We start from the raw sequence: 15667 nt of genomic DNA, 5'->3' as shown, positions 1-15667 counted from the left end.
TATGCGTTTTCCTACGATGTGTCGGGATCTCACTGAAACCTCACAGTGTTATAAAGTCTGCTTCATAAACCTGCTTCACAACGTGGAATCTGAGAGGTACGACACCTCAGTTACTTTCTGAACATTACATAGCTGAGGCTAACTTCCACGAACTAAACCCAGATGGTCTGTCTGGGTTCATGCTTTTCTACTAGCCTGCCAGGCTCCTCTGTCCATGGGATTTTCCAGGCAAGAATACTGGAGTGGGCTGTCGTTTCCTTCTCCAGGGGAACTCCCTGACTCAAGGATCAAACCCCAGTCTCCCGCACTGCAGGTGGATTCTTTACCAGTGGAGCTGCCAGGGAAGCCCTTACTACATCATAGTGTGTTTCAGTGTTATTTCTTGCAGTTTTCCCTGCACCCAGAGTCCAGTTTAGATGGAGAGTCCCTAACCCAGCAGTGTGGCTGCAGACACTTCTAGCCAGCCTAGTTCTCCAGGAAAAATCCCAAAGATGTCACCTACATTTCCCCACCACGGTCCTCAGATAGAACAAGACAGCCCCAGGAGGTTTTGATACCACAGCATTGACAATATTTTTGCTCCAATAGGATAAGCTTTCTTTCTCTTTCCACTGAGAATTTTCCAAATATCAGCACTTCATCATTTAAAATGTGACTTCTCTCAATAGAAAAAAAAGAGGAATGAACAAATTGTAGTATATTTCTTCCTAAAAAGAACAAGTGGCTGCTACATGCAAAAATATTAATAAATCTCAAAAACATGATGTGGAGCAAAGGAGGAAGGCACAAAAGCATAAATATGGCATGATTTCATTCATATGAATGAAATATGGTATGATTTTATTCTTATGAAGTTCAAGAGTGGGCCAAGCAAATCCATGGTGGCGGAAGTCAGAAGAATGATTGCTATAGCCTGAGAGGGGGGCAGAAGCAAATTTTCTGGCATGATAGCAAATTTTCTGGCATGATAGAAATTTTCAGTATCTTGATCTTATGCTAATTTCACAGAGGTTTGTATTCATAAAAATTAATCTGGCTGAGCACTTACAAATCCTGTGTTTTATAGGTAAATTATACTTAGGTTTTAAAAGATCGCTTCATGGAGAACTTGGTCTTCTGGAGAGAGATGAAAGATCGGATAAAACACAGGGTGCAGAGTCTTCCAGTGAAGACATTAGATGGGGTCAGGGGTAGATAGTTACCATGTGAGCCACCAGGGAGGGCTTCCCAGATGGCGCTAGAGGTAAAGAACCCACCTGCCAGTGTTGGAAGTGTAAGAGATGACGGTTCGATCCCAGGGTTGGGAAGATCCCCTGGCAGATGGCATGGCAACCCACTCCAGTATTCTTGCCTGGAGAATCCCATCGACAGAGGAGCCTAGTGCACTACAGTCCATGGGGTCGCAAAGAGTTGGACGCGACTGTAGCGACTTAACACACACGGAGTAGATCAGGAAACAGCTAGTAGGATCCGCGACAGAAATGAATGAGGAGAGATCTCTGCTGGCCACCAGGGCACTTGAAGACCTGGGATCCTTTGAACAGGGGCTGGGGAGCTGTCCACGCCATCAGCTTTGTCACTGGCTAGACCGGAGGCTGGCCAAGAGAGTTTTTGTTGCTCTCCAGCCCTCCAAGTTGTGGGGAAGGAGGCGGGCTTAGTGCTCAGAGCTCTGCAGAAAGCCTGTGCAGTTAAAATACGTGTCTGTGTTCAGCCGGCCTTGTTCCTAGGAAGCCGTGGAGCTGGCCCCAGGGGAACCCTCTGCAGACTCGGTGCTGTCAAATGCCTGCACCCAACACACATCCTCTCCTCACCCCCCGCTTCCCTTGTCACTCCATGCTCCTGAGGCTGTTGTAGCTGGAGCTTCAGTGGATGTCTTCGCTTCTTCCACCTCTCAGAGCCATTATTCGTGATTTAATTAAACAGGGGTTTTCACAGAGCATTTCAAACAAAGAGCATTTCAAAGGTTGGAGTCATGACCCATGCAAGAGAGAGGAAGGAGTCAAGAACAGGGGAAGCTGGGAGGCAGAGAGGGAGCAGAAATAGAAGCAAAGCGATGAGGCTGAGAGAGAATCAAAGACAGTGAGAGCGATCCTGATGGTGATGGTGATGGGAGGAGGGAGAGAATACAGATTTTAGAGACAAGAGCTGCTCCTCCTTCCCTCTGGTCCTCTCTCCCTCTCCTCTCCTCCAAACATGACATGCTCATGTCCATCCGAGAAGGATGTTAGGAAGCAAAGGAAAAGGTCCAAAGATGGATGAATGGATAAAGAAGATGTGGGAAGTGATATGTATGCTGTTGTTCAGTAACTCGGTTGTGGAATATTATTCAGCCATTTGTAATCACACGGAAGGACCTTGGGGGCATTCTGCCAAGCAAAATAAGTCAGAGAAAGGCAAATGAATAGTGTATGAATCCCTTATACGTGGCAGTCAAACCCATAGAAACAGAGAGGAGAGTGGTGGTTTCCAGGGACTGGGAGGCTTGTGTAGCTTTGCAATATTCCCTGAACTTTTGACCATATTTATTTGGTTTCTGGACAAGAATTTCCTTCAGCATCTTTAGAGGAGAGAATAAGAAGAAAAAGACGAAAGCCTCAGATACCCACACCTTTACAGCTCCCAGGAGCTAAGCCATGAAACATCCAGCATTGTTTAACTTAACACTTTCTCCTCCAGGACTTCCCTGATGGTTCAGTGGTTAAGAATCCACCTTCCAATGCAAGGGAAGCAGGTTTGATCCCTGGTCAGGGAACTAAGGTTCCACACGCTGTAGGGCAACTAAGCCCGTGTACTGTAACTAGAGAAGCCTGGGCATTGCAACGAAGACCCAGGGCAGCCAAAAAAAAATTTCTTTTTCTCTCCCAGTTGATGTTGACCATCTCCCTGCGACACCATGTTCATGGATTACCTTCCATATAAAGTGTTGTTTCACTACACAGACGTATGTATTTTTCTACTGTGAGCCAAACTCCTTGTAAAAAGCTCCTTAGAAGAATTGTCTTTAAATCCAAGTTACATTGCTTGGGAGTGTCTTAAATGGCAAAAAAAGGTTACAAAGAAATGAAAAATCAGCAAGCAAACCGCAGAAAAAAATTGAAAAGGAAAGCAGAGTTGGCCACATTACAATCAGACAAAGTTAAAGCAGGGTAGGAGAGTGGAAAGAATTCGGGCTTTGGACTTAGACCTGAGTTTTTATCTTAACCTTGACTGAGTTTCAACTGCCTTATTGAAAAAGCTGGGATTAAATGATACCTACATTTCAAGGGGGACTGGGATAATTAAAATGAATGATACAGCCTATGTATAGAAGTCATGAAATATCTGGATCATGGTAGGTAGCTCCATAGAGGGTAGTATTTATTGTTTTTATTATCATTATCTTACAATAGATTTCTGCTCCAAAACACAAATGTGATGGATCAGTGATGGTTTCAAGATCTAACTCCTGAAATATACATGAATCCTTATATTCCTGTAGAGTAACAACCAAATGACCAGTTCTGATTTGTTATAGATTTTCCTGATTGCTCTCAAACAGACCAGACCTTATATTGACAAGATCCTTTGTGCTATTGGGCTGTTGAAATTGACTGTCTAGACCGGGGGCTGAAAGTCAAATTCATGCAGAGATCAAGCTGGAAATGAAGATGAGTCAAGTCGCCTGGGTTAGATGTACACCTCTGACACAGACATCCTCTTGTGAGTGTGTTAAACACATAGGATATTTTTCAATTTCGCAAAACCAAGTCTTTCAGAAATGTGTGGCCCTCTCAGTCTGTGTTTGTTTTCCTGCATTGGATAGTGGTGGTTTAGTCGCTAAGTCATGTCTGACTCTTGCAATCCCGTGGACTGTAGCCCACCAGGCTCCTCTGTCCATGGGATTTTCCAGACAAGAGTACTGGAGTGGGTTGCTATTTCCTTCTCCAGAGGGTTTTCCAACCCAGGGATCAAACCTGGGTGTCTTGCACTGCAGGTAGATTCTTTACCGACTAAGCTACCAGGGAAAGTATTGGATAGAGATGAGTATAAAAACTGTTTCACTTTTTCCTTCATCATCTGAAAGAAAAACACCCCAAAGGCAATGACCCATGTCCAGAAGCATTTGGATTTAGACTCGGAGAAGCAGTAGGGAGGGCAGAAGTAGGAGGGGAGAAGGCAATGACAGCCCACTCCAGTACTCTTGCCTGGAAAATCCCATGGGTGGAGGAGCCTGGTAGGCTGCAGTCCATGAGGTCGCACAGAGTTGGACACGACTGAAGTGACTTAGCAGCAGCAGTCGCTAGTAAGGAGGGGTGGAGAATGCAGCAAATTGGACATCGTCTGCTACGGCAGATGACTGCCAAGAATCAGACATCATCAGCTGCGACAGATGACTGCCGAGGGAGCCGGGAATTACTACATTTTCCAGTCTTCCCAAAGTCACAGGAAAGATGGATTTTTACGCAGAATATTTCAATATTTATGTAAATGTCATCCCTTAATTCTGTGGACTAAATACCTCTGTAGACATTCAATCGGTAAACGTCTCTAATCAAAATCATCTGGCCATGGGAATCACCTCATCAAAACCGCACAGGCATTCATGTATTCCACACGTGTCCTCCTCCACTGTGCTCAGAGCACTTCTGCTAGATGCTGGGAGAAATGGAATGCAGTGTTTGTGTCCGTGGGTTTTAGACTCAGACTTTTTTTAAACGTTTTATTTTATCCTGGAGCATCGTTGGTTCACCTGCAGTGCAGGAGACCCAGGTTTGATCCCTGGGTCAGGAAGATCCCCTGGAGAAGGGAATACCCACTCCAGTTTTCTTGCCTGGGGCATCCCGTGGACAAGGGAGCCTGGCAGGTCTATGAGGTCACCAAGAGTTGGACATGACTGAGCAAATAACACACACATAGTTGATTAATCATACTGCGTTAGTTTCAGGTGAATGACAAAGTGGTTCAGTTACACATATACATGCATCTATTCTTTTTCAAATTGTTTTCCCAATTAGGTTGTTGCAGAATATTGAGCAGAGCTTCCTGAGCTATACCGTAGGCCCTTGTCAGACATCTCTCTCTCTTTTGAATCCCAGCTTTGCCAGCTTCTAGCTATGGTGCCACTGGATGATATTCCTAACTCTTGTTTCATCAATAAAGTACAGATTATTCCTGACTGTTTAAGTTGTTTCCGAGAATTAAATGAGATAATGCATTGATGGTTCTCAGTGAACATGTATTTGCTGGTTATTCCTGCTGCTGCTACTGCTGCTAAGTTGCTTCAGTTGTGTCCGACGCTGTGCGACCGCAGAGACGGCAGCCCACCAGGCTCCCCCGTCCCTGGGATTCTCCAGGCAAGAACACTGGAGTGGGTTGCCATTTCCTTCGCCAATGCATGAAAGTGAAAAGTCAAAGTGAAGTCGCTCAGTCGTGCCCGACTCTTAGCGACCCCGTGGACTGCAGCCTACCAGGCTCCTCCGTCCCTGGGATTTTCCACGCAAGAGTACTGGAGTGGGGTGCCGTTGCCTTCTCCGACTGATTGTTCCTAGGTTGGCACAAATAAAGACTCACTTTTGTCATCACTAACAGCCTTGCAGTTTCCCAGGTGGCTCGGTGGTAAAGAATCCATCTGCCAACGCAGGACACACAAGAGATGAGGGTTTAATCCCTAGTTTGGGAAGATCCCCTGGAGGAGGAAATGGCAAGCCACTCCAGTATTCTTGCCTGGAGAATCTATTGGACAGAGGAGCCCAGTGGGATCACAAAGAACTGGAGATGACTGAATAGACAGACAGAGCAGTCCTGTGATGGGGTCCTGAAATTTTATCCTGCATGTTTATCACCTCCTTCCCTGGCCAGCTTCCCGCCAGCTTTGGCCGGGGTTCTTTCTTGACAACGTCCCTCAGACGGCCACCACCCAGAGTACCAGAACTGATGCAGATACAGATGTTTCTTCTCTGGACATTTCAGCCGTCATGTTGAATTATGGGGCTGAAGTTTCAACGTGCCGCAGCATCTTGTAACACAGGGCTGCATCAGATGTCATGAATCACCGGTCGTGGAAGACCCAATTTATGTCCGGCTGCAGAGCTGTATTTTCATGTGGCATGTCTTGTTATATGCATCCTCACTGAGTGACTGAGGCAGTGGCTACAAATTCTCCTAAATTCAGTGTCCTGGACTCTGCTGCCGTATCAAGGACCTCTTCCTTTTCCTAGCCCGGCACATCCATTCTCAACCTCCCTGAAGACTCTGCCTGGTTCCTACCAGAAAGTTCACTTACTAATATCCCCTCCTTCAGCCTGTTTGCCTTTTCTGCTTCAAGGCTTCTCCAAAAGTTCCTAGCTGCTCTCCATTCTTGACTAAGAGTTGGTGCTGACTGCACTCTAGGCTGCAGACACCACTGCGTTCTCCCGAGCCCTGTGTATTTTCCCTTCTCCTCATCCTCAGTTCTGAGGACTTCTAAAACGCTGCTCATTTTTATGACATTTCTCACAACTGGATAGAAGTTTTATTTTTGTACTTGCCGGAAAGAAAACTCTAACTCTCTGGGGTCAGAGGCTTGTGCATTTGAGAGTCGCCTACGTGCCCACGGTTTGACTTTTGTCTACTTCCTTTTCACCTTGAGCGAAGATTCATCATCTGTTAAATGAGGTTGCTAATGGTAACCGATTTGGACCCTTGCAAAGACTGAGTAGACAATGAGACTGGCTGTCGCCACTTCTGGCACAAATTAACACTCAACAAATGTGCCTGGGTAGAGGCCAGGAATGCCCTTAAACCTCCTACAGGGCACAGAGGATTGTGTGGCCCGAGATGTCTGTTGCGTCCTGGCTGAGAAGCCCTGCCCTTCCGGCCTCCATCCCAGGAAGTATTCAGAAGGATGACGTCCATCTGTCCACCTGGAAGTCAGCAGGCCCCGCCGTGCCTCCTTCCCTCTCTTCTGCTTCTCAGAAATAGCCTAAGGGTCTCAGTCCACACCAGGAGCATCTGCTCACAGCACTTTCCCACCGAGAATCCTCCGATGGCTCCTCTGGGCTCTTTTTAAAAATGCCAAGACCCTCCCTGAGCCTGTTTCAGGCTTCTCAACTCTATGCTTCTTCCTGGCTTCATCTTCTCCACCTGACAAAAAGAGAAGAAAACATTTTCTTGCAAAGACAAGCCTCAGTCTTGACCTTTAATCTCTGCGGTTTGTAACCTGTCAGTCAAGAGAGGGGTGAAGGTCGCCTACCTGCTCTTCAGGTGACCCAGGCCTCCTTGCCTGCTCTTCAGAAGGTCACCAGGTCCAGCTCTGAATTTATGACATGGACAAGCCCAGCCATCATGATGGCCATTAACAAGCATCGAGCGGACTGTGTGGCTGGGAAACTATGGTCCAGAATGTCAAACTGCTCTTAGACTTTACAAGGGAAATAATTAATTCTGTTCCTTTAACATTTTCCAGAAAAGCTCTGTACGTGAGAGCAATTCATGCTCTTGGAGTTCTGAAAGTCAGCTCTATGCTCCTGATTTTATCATTTTTAGCCCCCAGAATCTAGGATGCCAGCTCCAAACAAACCAAGCACATCCCACGCTAAGTTGCTTCAGTTACGTCTATTCGCAACCCCATGGACCCATAGCCGGCCAGGCTTCTCTGTCCGTGGGATTCTCCAGGCGAGAATACTGGAGTGGGTTGCCATTTCCTCCTGCAGGGCGTCTTCCTGACCCAGGGATCGAACCCGCGTCTCCCGTGTCTCCTGCATTGGCAGGCAGATTCTTCACCACTAGCGCCACCTGGGAAGCCCTAAGCACATCTCCCTGCAGGCCAAAAGCTTTCGGCAGTGGCCGTTGTGTTTGGGACGAGGGAGCTTCTGGCCCCAGTGATAGCAGGCTGCATCCTTTTCCAGCACGGCTTCCGTCCCACTGTTCGCCGGGGCCGCTCTCACACAGCTCATCCCACAAAGCCCGTCAGCATCTCAGCCTGCCACCTTCTGGTTCCCACAGTTTGCTACCTGCAGACAGACCTTGCTGCGACCACAGCGGCCACAGATGGAACCATTTAGGAGACAGTAAAACCACTCCATGGCCCCGTCCACCGGCTGCTTATCAGTCTGGATGAATGGCTGGCGGACCGATTTCCTAGGCTCTTTGGTCTGTTGCTCAGACACCTGGGAATCCCTTCCGGGAGTCCTCAATGATGTACCCTTTCTGACAACTTGGAACTGACTCACTGTTATATATCCATCCCAAAGCGTCAGCTAGCTTTTTGCCTGATCTCTGCTTCCCAGAGTTTCATTCTGTGCACTGCTCTGGGCACAGAAATAGCCCTCTGACCCAGGGGAAGCAGTCCTGTGGTTTGTACGTGGGATGCCAGCATTGATGAGGAAGGTTCTGAGTATTCATGAGAAGTAATCCTTGAAGTAACTTATCATCGGTGTTTCAAAGGGGAACGGTTTTGATTGGATTTGATTCCTCAGTCCCCCTGAAATATTTTGAAGTCAAATCGACAGGCAATCCAGTAACGGCGATGATGCTTCCTGTGTCGAATCATTTCAGTACCACTGTCATTTTTTTTTAAGATTTTTTTTTTTAAATTTTGAGGTAACATAAGTTCACATGAAATTGTAAGAATTAATGTGGAGCCATCCAGTAGAGCCCTATACCAAGGTCACAGGAGTAAAGTCTTTTACCAAGGCCACAGGTCTGGAGCTCTGTACCAACGTCTTCCCTGGAACGGATGGAGCCCCGTAGCAACCATTGCCGTGAGCACCCCCAAGACCTACACTGGCCAACTCCCTGACTCCACATTAGGTAAAATACCCTCCCTATAGCACACTAACCGATCATCTAAAGCTACCCTTGCAGCAGGAATTTTGTCTCAAGGCTATAAAACTGGCTACTAGTCTGTGAAAGGCACTGAGTCTTCCTCGAGTCAGCCTGCTGTTGTAACAGTGCCTCCCGCTCTATTTGGGCTTCCCTCGTGGCTCAGATGGTGAAGAACCTGCCTGTGATGCAGGAGACCCCGCTTCAGTCCCTGAGTCGGGAAGGTCCCCTGGAGAAGGGAATGGCTACCCACCCCAGTATTCTTGCCTGGAGAATCCCATTGACAGAGGAGCCTGGCGGGCTAAAGTCTATGGAGTCGCAAAAAGTCAGACATGACTGAGTGACTAACATTTTCTCCCTTTGAACAGTCTTTGACTGGTTTTGGTATTAAGCTGTCTGCTTAATCCTAACTTCTTCAAGTGATTTGATATATTTTCCTTCCTCTTCCATTTTGGGGAAGAGATTCTTTAGATTTGGTGTTGTTTCTTCCTTAAATGCTTATTAGAATTTTTCATGGAAACCGAGTGGGCCTGGAAGTGTATATATTACAAATTCAGTTTCCTTAATAGCTGTGGCATTATTCACATTATCTATTTCACACTGAGTGAGTTCTGATAGTTTGTATTTTTTAAATAAGTGGCCCATTTCATTTAAGATGTCAAGTTTATGCATACAGAGTTGTTTGCAGCATTTCCTTATTGTTTCATGTCTGCAGGGCCTACAGGATATCGTTTGCTTTATTCCTAATATTACAATTTTTTATTCTCTCTTTTTCCCTTCTGTCAGTCATCTAGAATTGTGTCCATTTGATTTGTCTTTTCAAAGCAGCAGTCCTATGTTTCACTATCATCTCTATTATTTTCCTATAACCAACTTCCCTAATTTCTGCTGTTATATGAAATATTACCCTCCTCTACTCACTTTGGGTTTATTTTATTCTTCTTTTTCTAGTTTTCTGAGGTGGATCCTTAGATTATTGATCTTAAACTTTCCTTGTTTCTAATGAATGAGACCCCACGGACTATACAGTCCATGCAATTCTCCAGGCCAGAATACGGAAGCGGGCACCCTTTCCCTTCCCCGGGGGATCTTCCCACCCCAGGGATAAAACCCAGGTCTCCTACATTGCAGGCAGATTGTCCATCAGCTGAGCTATCAGGGAAGCCCTAATGAATGCAGCTAGTGCTATAGATTTCCCTGTCAGCACTGTTTAGCCGTGGCCCACAGTTTTTGTTATGTTGTACCATCATTTACATTCAGTTCATTTTATTTCTCTTGATACTGTGTTTTTGACTCATGGATTACTGAAAAATGTGTCATTTCATTTCCAGTTGTTTGGAGATTTTCCCCATTATCCTTTCATTAATTTCTAACAAGATTCCATTGTGGTTGGAGAATGCCTTCTGAGTGATATTAGTTCCTCTCAGTCACTTGAAGGTTGTTTTCTGGTCCAGGACATGGAATTCTTGTTATATGTTTCACAGGCATTTGAAAAAACTACAAACAGTAGTTCTCACCCCACACACATGAAGTGGTGTGAACTACGTAAGGTGATGGAGGTGTTAATTGGCTTGACTGTTGCCGTGTTGTTGAGTTTCCAAGTTGTGTCCGACTCTTTGCGACCCCATGGACTTCAGCATGGTAGGCTTCCCTGTCCATCACCATCTCCCAGAGGTTTCTTAAACTCATGTCCATCCAACCATCTCATACTCGGTCATCCCCTTCTCCTCCTGCCCTCAATCTTTCCCAACATCAGGGTCTTTTCTAATGAGTTGGCTGTTTGTATCAGGTGGCCAAAGTATTGGAACTTCAGCTTCAGCATCAGTCCTTCCAATGAATATTCAGGACTGATTTCCTTTAGGACTGACTGGTTTGATCTTCTTGCAGTCCAAGAACTCTCATGAGTCTTCTCCAACACCATAGTTCAAGTGTCAATTCTTTGACATAGCCTTCTTTATGGTCCAACTCTCACATCCATACATGACTATGGGAAAAACCATAGCCTTCACTAGATGGATATTTGCTGGCAAAGGAATGTCTCTGCTTTTTAATATGTGTCTAGGTTGGTCATAGTTTTTCTTCCAAGGAGCAAGCATTTTTTAATTTCAAGGCTGCAGTGATTTTGTGGCCCAAGAAAATAAAATCTGTCACTGTTTCCCCAACTATTTTCTATGAAGTGACGAGACCAGATGCTATGATCTTAGTTTTTTGAATGTTGAGTTTTAAGCCCACTTTTTCAGTCTCCTCTTTCACTTTCATCATGAGGCTCTTTAGTTCCTCTTCGCTTTCTGCCATAAGGGTGGTGTCATCTGCATATCTGAGGTTATTGATATTTCTCCCAGCAATCTTGGTTCCAGCTTGTGCTTCATCCAGCCTGGTATTTCACATGATGCACTTTGTATGTAAGTTAAATAAGCAGGGTGACGATATTCAGCCTTGTACTCCTTTACCAATTTGGAACCAGTCCTTTGTTCCATTTCTGGTTTTAACTGTTCCTTCTTGATCTACATACAGGTTTCTCAGGAGGCAGATGAGGTGGTCTGGTATTCCCATCTCTTTAAGAATTTTCCGCAGTTTGTTGTGACCCACCCAGTTAAAGGCTTTAGTGTAGTCAATGAAGCAGAAGTAGATGTTTTTCTGGAATTCTCTTGCTTCTTTTATGATCCACCTGATATTGGCAATTTGATCTCTGGTTCCTCTGCCTTTCTTAATCCAGCTTGAACATATGGAAGTTCTCAGTTCATGTACGATTGATTACCTTGATGGTGGTAATCTCTTGATGATATGTAGATCAGACCATCAGATTGTACACCTTGTTGTTGCTGTTGTCTGCTCACTAAGTCGTGTCTGACTCTTTTGCAGCCCCATGGACTGTAGCCCACCAGGATCCTCTGTCCATGGGGTTTCCCAGGCAAGAACACTGGAATGGGTTGCCACTTCCTTCTCCAAGGGACCTTCCCCACCCAGGGATTGAACCCATGTCTCCTGCATTGGTAGGTGGATTCTTTACCGCTAAGCCACCCTTGTATATCTTAAATATATACAATTTTTTATTTGTCAATTATACTTCAATAAACTGTGGAAAATTATGAAAAAGATGGGAATACCAGACCACTTGACCTGCCTCTTGAGAAATCTGTACACAGGTCAAGAAGCAACAGTTAGAACTGAGCATGGAACAACAGATTGGTTCCAAATAGGAAAAGGAGTACGTCAAGGCTGTATATTGTCACCCTGCTTATTTAACTTATATGCAGAGTACATCATGAGAAAAGCTGGACTGGATGAAGTACAAGCTGGAATCAAGATTGCTGGAAGAAATATCAATAACCTCAGATACGCAGATAACACCACCTTCATGGCAGAAAGTGAAGAAGAACTAAAGAGCCTCTTGATGAAAGTGAAAGAGGAGGGTGGAAAAGTTGGCTTAAAGCTCAACACTCAGAAAACAAAGATCATGGCATCTGGTCCCATCACTTCATGGCAAATAGATGGGAAAACAGTGGAAACAGCAGCTGACTTTATTTTGGGGGGCTCTAAAATCACTGCAGATGGTGACTGCAGCCATGAAATAAAAAGATGCTTACTCCTTGGAAGAAAAGCTATGACCAACCTAGACAGCATATTACAAAGCAGAGATATTACTTTGCCAACAAAGATCCGTCTAGTCAAGGCTATGGTTTTTCCAGTAGTCATGTATGGATGTGAGAGTTGGACTATAAAGAAAGCTGAGCACTGAAGAATAGATGCTTTTGAACTGTGGTGCTGGAGAAGACTCTTGAGAGTCCCCTGGACTGCAAGGAGATCCAACCAGTCAATCCTAAAGGAAATCAGTCCTGAATATTCACTGGAAGGACTGATGTTGAAGCTGAAACTCCAACAATTTGGCCACATGATTTGGAGAACTGACTCATTGGAAAAGACCCTGATGCTGGGAAAGATAGAAGGAGGGAGGAGAAGGGGATGATAGAGGATGAGATGGCTGGATGGCATCACCGACTCAATGGACATGAGTTTGAGTAAACTCCGGGAGTTGGTGATGGACAGGGAGGCCTGGCGTGCTGTGGTTCATGGGGTCACAAAGAGTCGGACACGACTGAGCAACTGAAGTGAACTGAACTGACTTCAGTAAAGCTTGAGGGGGGTATTTATGGAGCGTCTCCTATATGACAATAGAGGGAGACACAGAGCATGGTGGAAGTAGTATGATGTAATGGTGAAGGGCAGAAGCGGGGTGCAGCTGGGATGGGTGTGTAGATCTCTAGAGAACTGAGAGCCTGGCTCCAGCCCCTATTAGCTGGGTAACTTTGAGTAAATGTTTAGACTTCATTTTCCTCCTGTTTAATGTGGGGATGATAATGTGCCAGTCGTTCAGTCATGTCTGACTCTTTGTGACCTCATGGACTTTAGCCCACCAGGCTCGTGTGTCCATGGGGATTCGCCAGGCAAGAATACTGGAGTGGGTTGCCATTTCCTTCTCCAGGGGATCTTCCCAACCCAGGGATAGAACCTGGGTCTCTTGCACTGCAGGCAGATTCTTTACTATCTGAGCTACCAGGGAAGCACTGGGTATAATGATAGTTGCTACCTTTTAGGATGGTTGTATCACGAATGAAGGACTTCACTGGTGGCTCCGTGGTAAAGAACTGGCCTGCCAATGCAGGAAACACAGATTTGGTCCCTGGGTCAGGAAGATCCCCTGGAGAAGAAAATAGTAACCCACTCCAGTATTCTTGCCTGGGAAATCCCATAGACAGAGGAGCTTGGCAGGCTGCAATCCATGGGTTGCGAAAGGATCAGACACAACTTAGTGACTAAACAACAACAACATCATGAATGAATCAATGCGTGTCAGTTACAGAGCACAGTGCCAGGGCCACATCACAAGGGATCAATAAATGTTAGCTGTTGTGGCTGCTGCTACCAAACCTCAGTGCTTGATTCTCAAACTTTGGCTGCCTTTGTATTAAAGTCATCCGGGGAGCTTTAAAAATTTTGATTCCCAGCCACATCTCAGGTCCACTAAATGATCATCTTTGGGGAAGAGAGCCAGGAATCAATATTTTTAGAGCTCCCTAGGTGATCCCAAGGTATAGGCAAGATATACTTTGTACCATGGAATCAAAGAAGATTTTAGGGATTCTCGCCCTCCCTCTGGGGGACTCACAGCCTTCTTGAGAAGATGGGTGTGTAAGGAGATGTGATCTGATGATGCAGGTATGTTGCAGGTTTGGGCAAGGAGCCAGGAGAAAACAGAAGGAAGACTGGTTGGTCCTAAGGTATCCTTGAACATAAAAGGCATTAAAGGTAAAGAAAAAAAAAGCATGGTAAAGAATCTGCCTGCAATGCAGGAGACCTGGGTTTGATCCCTGGGTCAGGGAGATCCCCTGGAGAAGGGAATGGCAACTCACTCCAGTATTACAGAGGAGTCTGGCGGGCTACAGTGCATGGTGTCACAAAGAGGCAGACGTGACCAAGCATGCTATCAGTGGAACCAAGGTCCTGCTGACAGGGCTGTGTATCTAAAACTGTGAAATAAATTCACATGGTTTGTGATAATTTGTCACTGCAGCCCTTGGAAACAACAAAACTCGTGACCTATCCTTTTCCAAATAGGAACGGGAAATCATTTAGGGCCACTCACTCTGATCAGAGAGCAGCCAAACAGACAAGTCACCATCCCCTCGGGATTGAGGCTGACTCATGAGCCAAGATCTCAGCCATCTAAATCTTTATAAGTACCTTGAAAGGGTTCACTACCTTTATTTTGCTCGAGGCAAAGATGGAACTTGACTTTGGGAAAATTTATTGAAATCTATTGGAGTTTAAAAGACCTAAGTAAATGATTCCCCTGGAGAAGGAAATGGGCACCCACTTCAGTATTCTTGCCTGGAGAATTCCATGGACAGAGGAGCCTGGTAGGCTACAGTCCATGGGGGTCACAGAGTTGGGCACAATTTAGTGACTAAATAGCAAGAAGTGAACATTTCTCCCTGTGTTGGATCAGTCTGGGGGGCACCAATATCAGGACCCCCTGCCCCATGCATCCTCAAGAAGGAGATTGGCCTGAGATTCTTTTAGCTTCTTGAAAGCACACCATTCTTGGCTTCAAGCCAGACTCGCTCCACATTGCAGTACTCACTCTAGCGTCTTCCCAATCTTGTCCCTCTAGAATACAGAGCAGAGGGTCCCTCACAAAACAGAGGCTAGTTTCCACTTTTCCAGGACCTCCTGACTTCAGTAAATTCAGCTGTCCCTCCTTCCCTGCCCTGCCATCATCTTTAGGTCTTGTTTTTTGTTTTTATTTGTTTTTTGGCTTCCCTGGGTCTTCGTTGCTGCTCGAGGGCGTTCTCTCATTTCGTGAGCGGGGCTGCTCTCCAGTTGCTATGCTCGGCTTCTCATTGCGGTGGCTTCTCTTTTTGCAGAGCATGGGCTTTAGGTTTGAGGCTTCAGTAGCTGTGGCTCACGGGCTTAATAGTTCCACGGCATGTGGAATCTTCCTGGACCAGGCATCGAACCTGTGTCCCCTGCATCGGCAGGTGGATTCTCAACCACTGGACCCCCAGGGAAGTCTAGGGTCCAGTTATTTCACCTGCATCTAAAGTGCTCTTATTTGTTTTTTCAGACATATTTATGGTGTCTTTTTATTTTGTGCCTAAAACTGATGTAGATTCCGTGGACGGATAGAATGGAGGATAAATTAGACCAGCTTTCTGTTCTCCTGGAGCTCAGGCTCTGCGTTTAAAAAAAAAAAAAAAAAAAAATCCTACAATAGAGATACTTCAGATAACAAAGAGGGGAAATTTAGGCCCTTGTCAAGAGAGCTTTAACATCGTAGGTAAGAAAGAGGAAAAGCACAGGTAGTAATATATATTTTATAGCATTT

This window comes from Budorcas taxicolor, chromosome 2, assembly GCF_023091745.1.
Source record: "Budorcas taxicolor isolate Tak-1 chromosome 2, Takin1.1, whole genome shotgun sequence".
Taxonomy (NCBI): domain Eukaryota; kingdom Metazoa; phylum Chordata; class Mammalia; order Artiodactyla; family Bovidae; genus Budorcas; species Budorcas taxicolor.
The sequence above is the reverse complement of the archived record's forward strand: the minus strand, read 5'-3'. Positions refer to the sequence as shown.